The sequence below is a fragment of the Suncus etruscus genome, chromosome 11 (genome assembly GCF_024139225.1).
Source record: "Suncus etruscus isolate mSunEtr1 chromosome 11, mSunEtr1.pri.cur, whole genome shotgun sequence".
In the NCBI taxonomy this organism is placed as follows: Eukaryota; Metazoa; Chordata; class Mammalia; order Eulipotyphla; family Soricidae; genus Suncus; species Suncus etruscus.
Genome location: NC_064858.1, coordinates 35,503,319 through 35,510,331, shown reverse-complemented (window position 1 = coordinate 35,510,331; position 7,013 = coordinate 35,503,319). Strand labels below are relative to the sequence as shown.

General features: G+C 43.8%; 1 non-coding gene across 1 annotated transcript; it reads right to left on the bottom strand.

Moving 5' to 3' along the window:
- Positions 1–2,069: 2,069 nt before the first annotated feature.
- Positions 2,070–2,278, bottom strand: LOC126023365 (small nucleolar RNA U3). Its single transcript, XR_007500506.1, has one exon. It is a non-coding gene; the product is annotated as a small nucleolar RNA U3 (small nucleolar RNA).
- Between the last annotated feature and the right edge of the window lie 4,735 nt (positions 2,279–7,013).

Genomic DNA, 7,013 nt, shown 5'->3' with positions numbered 1-7,013 from the left:
GGAAAGGACAGGGGTCAGGGGGAGAGAAAGGACAGTGCTTTCCACAAGTTGTCAGTCATTTCCTTCTGGTTGTAATGTCAGAACTTCCTAGCTTTGTACTTTTGGAACTCCTGTATGTGAGCTATTTCAAGAGACATTTAGAAATCCCTGTGAACTTCAAGAAAGAGAGGTCTGAGTTGGAGAGGACATATCTTGGGAGGATCCCAGACAGGTTAGGATTCCTCTCCACTAACTTAATAACTCCAGTTATTAAGATTTCTAATGTGTCTTTAGTGTTCTGCGGTAAATCTCTCTACGTCCAAGTCTGAAAAGCTGAATCTCAGATTAGATAACAAAGATGGGAACTACTGTTCAAGAAGAAAAGAGGGTGAAACAAGACAGACTCTGGTAGGTTTCAGCATGGGGTGAAAGGCAGGATGGACACGAACACTTCCTCCACATCTGGCCTGGCCTTGTGTTCTCCATTCTCAACAGGCACTGCTGCTTTTGTGTATTTTACAGGGCTTGGTTTCAACAGGGATCAAGTAAATGCTGGAACATTTTCAAGTAGTTTTCAACCACATATTTATTTGGAGGGAAGCACAAGAAAGCATTGGAATATATACGAACAAATCAGAAAACCAGTTATGAATAAAAAAAATATTTCCATGAACAATGTTGTTTACCCTGAAAATATACAAATGGTACCAGCTATAAAGAACCATTAAATGACCTCATCAGCCATTATTACTCCATTTCAACAGAACACACAAATGAATTTTATATTGCACTTGAGCATAGATCATTTGAAAGCATAAATATGACACTCAAGTAGGGGAAGGGGTAAAGTTCTAGTTAACTTTAAATTTTTTGGGGGGGCCCGGAGAGATAGCACAGCAGCATTTGCCTTGCAAGCAGCCGATCCAGGACCAAAGGTGGTTGGTTCGAGTCCTGGTGTCCTATATGGTCCCCCGTGCCTGCCAGGAGCTATTTCTGAGCAGACAGCCAGGAGTAACCCCTGAGCATCGCTGGGTGTGGCCCAAAAACAAAAACAAAATAAATTTTTTTCTTTCATTTTATTTTATTAAAATTTTTCTTTTGAGGACTGGGAATGTAGTTCAGCATAGAACAAGTGTGTTGCTTGTGTAAGGCCCTGGGTTCAGTCCCCAGAATTGCAAAACTAAAAAAGGTTTATTTAAAAGTTAAAAGTCTCTATTTTTAACAAAAACAAAAATCAAAATATGAGGCACATTTCAGGGGCAAAAACAACAGGCCAGAAGGTAAGGCAGTTACTTGCCTGCCTTGCATTTATGTATCTGACCTCCATTTGATCCTGACACTGCATATAGTCCCCAGCACCTCAAGGGATCACTTCAGGGTCACTCCTGAATGCAAAACCAGGAGTATCCCTAAGCACATTCAAGTAAACAACCAAAAAATTTTTTTTGAATTAATTAATTAAAAAAAATCTTATTCTTTTGCCATTTCTGCTCTTTAGAAGTCACATTTTCTTGTGCAGCACCAGCCACATTCCTGACAGAATGGGGAATGTCTGAGTAAACAGTGTTGGCTATATTGGATGTCTGGTTAACAAAATGCCTTTAATTCTGGAAAAGTGCTAACTCCTTCCAGGGCCACAGAGATAGTATAATGAGTAAGGCATTTGCCTGGGCATACTGCTGACCCGAGTTCCATCCCAGACATCCCATTTGGTCCTCTAAACCAAATAATCAATTCCTAGTTATTTACAGGTAATTATCCCTTGAGTACCATCAAGTATACTCTTACCAACCAAACAGCAAACAACAACAACAAACAAAACAAAACAAAAACACAACCTCAATATTGATGTTAACTACTAGTTTCCATATGAGTCCATTCACAGAGATTTTATTTATTTACTTTGGTTTTTGTTTGTTTGTTTTGAGGCCACACCTGACTGTGCTCAAGTCTTACTCCTGACCTTGTGATCAGAGATCACTGTTCGTGGTGGGTGACCAGGGAACCGTATGAAGTGTCAGGAATTAAACCTACATCAGGCATGTGCAAAGCAAGACCCCTACACATTGTACTATCTCTCTAGCCTGAAAATCACTCAGACTTCTTCTTCTCCCTCTTAATCCTCTAAAAAAAGAAAAGAAGGATCATCAATGGTAAAATACAGTTGCAAAAATAACATTTAGAGCCAGCTTCACATTCCAAAGAGGTTGCTCTGAATCCTCCTCATACTTTCAAGGTGATCTACACAATCAGAGACACTTTCTCTAGTAATTAATTGTAGAGTGATCCTGAGGGACTGGAGAGATAGTTAAGCATGTTGGGTAATTGCCTTGCATGTGGCTGCCCAAATTCAATCCCTGGCAACCCAGATGCCTCCTGGAACACTGCCAGGAGTAATTCCTGAGTGCAGAAGTAATCCCTAAGTACTGCCAGGTGTAGGAAGAAGAAAGAAAGAGGAAGGAAGGAAGGAAGGAAGGAAGGAAGGAAGGGAAGGAAGGAAGGAAGGAAGGAAGGAAGGAAGGAAGGAAGGAAGGAAGGAAGGAAGGAAGGAAGGAAGGAAGGAAGGAAGGAAGGAAGGAAGGAAGGAAGAAGGAAGAAGAAAGAAAGAAAGAAAGAAAGAAAGAAGAAGAAAGAAAGAAAGAAAGAAAGAAAGAAAGAAAGAAAGAAGAAAGAAAGAAAGAAAGAAAGAAAGAAAGAAAGAAAGAAAGAAAGAAAGAAAGAAAGAGGGGCCGGGAAGGTGGCACTACAGGTTAGGTGTCTGCCTTGCAAGCGGATGGACCGCGGTTCGATCCCCCGGGTGTCCCATATGGTCCTCCCAACGCCAGGGGTGATTTCTGAGCACATAGCCAGGAGTAACCCCTGAGCGTCAAACGGGTGTGGGCCCAAAAACCAAAAAAAAAGAAAGAAAGAAGAAAGAAAGAAAGAAAGAGAAAGAAAGAAAGAAAGAAAGAGAAGAAAGAAGAGAAAGAAAGAAAGAAAGAAAGAAAGAAAGAAAGAAAGAAAGAAAGAAAGAAAGAAAGAAAGAAAGAAAGAAAGAAAGAAAGAAAAAGAAAGAGAAGGAAGAAAGAAAGAAAAAGAAAGAGAAGGAAGGAAGAAAGGTAGGAAGGAAGGAAAGAGAAAGAAGGAAGAAAGTAAGAAAGAAGGAAGAAAGTAAGAAAGAAAAGAGAAAGAGAAGGAAGAAAGAAATGAGGAGGGGGAGAAAAAAAAAGGAAGAAAGAAGCAGGGTCCAGAGAGATAGCATGGAGGTAAGGCGTTTTGCCTTGCATACAGAAGGATGGTGGTTTTGAATCCCCGCATCCCATATGGTCCCCCATGCCTGCCAGGGGCGATTTCTGAGAGTAGAACCAGGAGTAAACCCCTGAGTGCTATGGGGGTGTGACAAAAGAAAGAAAGAAAGAAAGAAAGAAAGAAAGAAAGAGAAGAAAGAAAGAAAGAGAAGAAAGAAAGAAAGAAGAAAGAAAGAAAGAAAGATAGAAAGAAAGAAGAAGAAAGAAAGAAAGAAGAAAGAAAGAAAGAAAGAAAGAAAGAAAGAAAGAAAGAAAGAAAGAGAGAAGAAAGAAAGAAAGAAAAGAAAGAAAGAAGAAAGAAAGAAAGAAAGGAAAGAAAGGAAAGAAAGAAAGAAAGGAAAGAAAGAAAGAAAGAAAAGAAAGAAAGAAAAGAATGAAAGAAAGAAAGAAAAGAAAGAAAGAAAGAAAGAAAGAAAGAAAGAAAGAAAGAAAGAAAGAGGGAGGAAGGGAGGGAGGGAGGGAGTAAGAAAGAAAGACAAGAATAATCCTAGGTCCATAAAAAAAGTTAATCATAAAAATGAGATCATGAAAGTACTAAAACTTTCAAAATTAAAAAATTTACAATCTTGTAATGGTCAAGGCCTTTATCTAGCTGATGATATAAAGTCCTGTGCTGCACAGCTGAAGGGACTCCAAGGATGTAGAACTGCATTTGTTCTTTGTGACAAGCAAGTCAAACAAGCGACATTGCGTCCTCTGCTACCAGCTCTGCATTGACCCTAGTGAGGGTCTTGAAGCCTCTGTCTGAACGTCAACTGTGCTGCTGTGGGAGGTGTTTCTGGGAAAGGTTAACACACATGGGGCCCACTAGGATGTCATTTGCTTCTTGGCAGTGCATTTCGAAGCCCAAATGTATCTTTCTTTACATAGATAGCATTTCTCCAAACAAGCTTAGCTTTCTTTGGCAAATGATTAGCAGCGACATTGCTCATCGGCATATCCTATAACACTGTCAATTTGTGGATAGGGTCCCAGGTAAAAATACCCAGGAATCGGGGTCTGAGCACATAGGGTAGGGCTTTGCCCTGCAGTTAGCCAACCAGGATTCGATCCCCTGCATCCTTTATTGTCCCCCGAGTCTGCCAGGAGTGATTTCTTTTTTTTTTTTTTTTTTTGGTTTTTGGGCCACACCCAGTAACGCTCAGGGGTTACTCCTGGCTATGCGCTCAGAAGTTGCTCCTGGCTTGGGGGACCATATGGGACACCGGGGGATCGAACCGCGGTCCGTCCAAGGCTAGCGCAGGCAAGGCAGGCACCTTACCTTTAGCGCCACCGCCCGGCCCGCCAGGAGTGATTTCTGAGCACAGAACCAGGAGTAACCCCTAAGTGCAACCCCCCCAAAAACATCTTCTCTCAGCTGCATGACTTTCTAAGGAACATTCAGGAGTGAGCTCTAGGGAGGCAGCAACCTTGAAAAATGCCCAAGGGGAACAAAGTCCAGTCCCAGATTCCTGGCACTGCAAACCACCTCCTTCTAGTTCAGTGATAACACCTGAGAAGGCAAGCTGTCTAGCAGGGTACCTCTGCATGGTTGGACTAGTCAGGAGATGGCTGAGCTGACCCCTGGAGAATCTGCTTCCTCACCCTGGCCTAAAGGACATGTAGTCTGGCTGGACCTGAGTCCTCAGCAGTGGCTGGGAGAGCGGGACTACCTGCTGTACAAGTAGGAACCAGGGAGAGAAGAAGCAAGCATAAGAGAAGGAATAGGGAGTCTGCTGTTCAAATGTTGGGGAAGTGAGCAGGCCAACAAAGCTAGAGCCCTTGGGGTCAGCAGTGTGGTGGGAGAGTGGGCCCACGGCCAGAGTTCACAGTGAAGAGGAGAAGCAGGACCAGGCAGTGACAGCCAGCAGGGGTCTGGGCCTCACCACAGCCAAACTGGCCGGCAGACAAGCCACCCCCTGGACTCAGAGAAGCACACCAGACGGCCTGGACTTGAGCGAGACTGAACTGGAGACTGTCTGAAAGGCAGAGGCTCCCCCACCTCTCCCTGGATCTGTGGGTCTTCAAAGAGAAAGCAGGCCAGAGCCCAAGAGCCCAGCATGTGAAACAAGGGAAAGGGCCCAGGAAGAGAAGGTGCTGGGGATGAGGGTGGGGGAACTCAGGCCATGGTGCCCAAGACCTCAGAAAGAGGTGAACAACCACCCCTTGCCTGAGCATCAGCAGCACCGTACCATCTTGAACCGGCAGCCTCCCAGCTCAGGGAGTTGTTGAGAGGAAGGCAGCCTCAGGAGCACAAAATGACTTTCTCCTCCATTCAGAAAAAATGGCCCAAGATAGAGGCAGTGCCTAGCTGGTCCAAAACAGCTGAGGGGACAGTGACCATCTGTGCTCTAGCCACCCAGGCAGTAGGGTCCAGCAACCTGAGTCTTTGGCATTCAACATAGTGAGGGCAGTAGGAGTGCTTGGGATACTGTGGCCTCAGGTCTTTATGGCTTCAAACTCCCCCTGCTGCTGTGTTGTAAATGGATTGCAGTGGCTAAATAGCTCATAAAAGGGTCTCTTACTTCCACTAACTCTGTCCTGTTAGGGAAGCGAGGTGGCATTGTAGAGATTGGAAAGGTGAGGGGGAGAGGCATAGTATGGGGGCATGTGGAAATAAGTGCAGGCTCTACCTCTAGATTAGTCCATTGCCAGACTACCATAGTCCCAGCAAAATGTCCCAGAAAGTGCCAGGCTGCTTAAAGCTGAAACAAGTAAAAAAGTTGGGGCCAGAGCAATGGGACAGTAGGGGGGTATTTGCCTTGCACATGGTCAACTGGGGTTCCATCACTGGCATCCCATATGGTCTCCTGAGGAATAACTTCTGAGTACAGAGCCAGAAGTAACTCCTGAACACCGCAGGGTGTGGCCCCTCCCCCCTAAAAAAAACCCCCAAGAAGTGAAAAGTCAAGGATTATTTGGTCTAGATTAAAACCCAAACCAACAAGCAAAGCAAAGTAATGAGTCCGCCTTAGCTCAGAGAGAGGAGAAAGTGTTGAAACGGAAGTGCTTCCCCCTTCTGTCTAGGAGAAGATATTTTTAAAAACAGTACCAGGTCTGGAGAGGTAAGGCAAATGCTTGCATGCTAACAACTCCAGTTCCATTCTTGTCACCACATATGGTCCCTCAAGCACCACCAGGAGTGATTTCTGAGAGAAGAGGAGTCCCTGAGTACCACAGAAAGAGGCCCAATCCTCTAATCACCCACTTTTTACCTTGGATAGATTGAGGCTAAGAAATGAGCAAGGTGGGAAATCTAAAGTCCATAAATAATGGGGATAGATTGTAGCAACATAGATTTGCTTATTAAATTCAAATTAAAAGATATTCTTTGAAAGTTCTTTGAGATAGGGGCCAGAGAGATAGCATGGAGGTAAGGTGATTGTCTTGCATGCAGAAGGATAGTGGTTTGAATCCCGGCATCCCATATGGTTCCCTGAGCCTGCCAGGAGCAATTTCTGAGCATAGACCCAGGAGGAACTCCTGAGCATTGCCAGGTGTGACCCCCCAAAAAAGTTCTTTGAGATAATTTTAGAGTGTATGTGTATATGTGTTGTGCATTTAAGCCAGGATCTCACACATGGTGGGCAAGTGTGGTGCTGCTGTGCTATATATCTGGTCCCTAAATTATGTATTTTTAAAGGATTAGTTCATAGAGCAAGCAAAAAAAAATCAACAAATATTTTTTGAGGAACAGAGGGAATAAATGATAGAGAGAATTGGTTACTCCACAGAATTATACCAACTCATTTTGAAGAGAATTAGAGA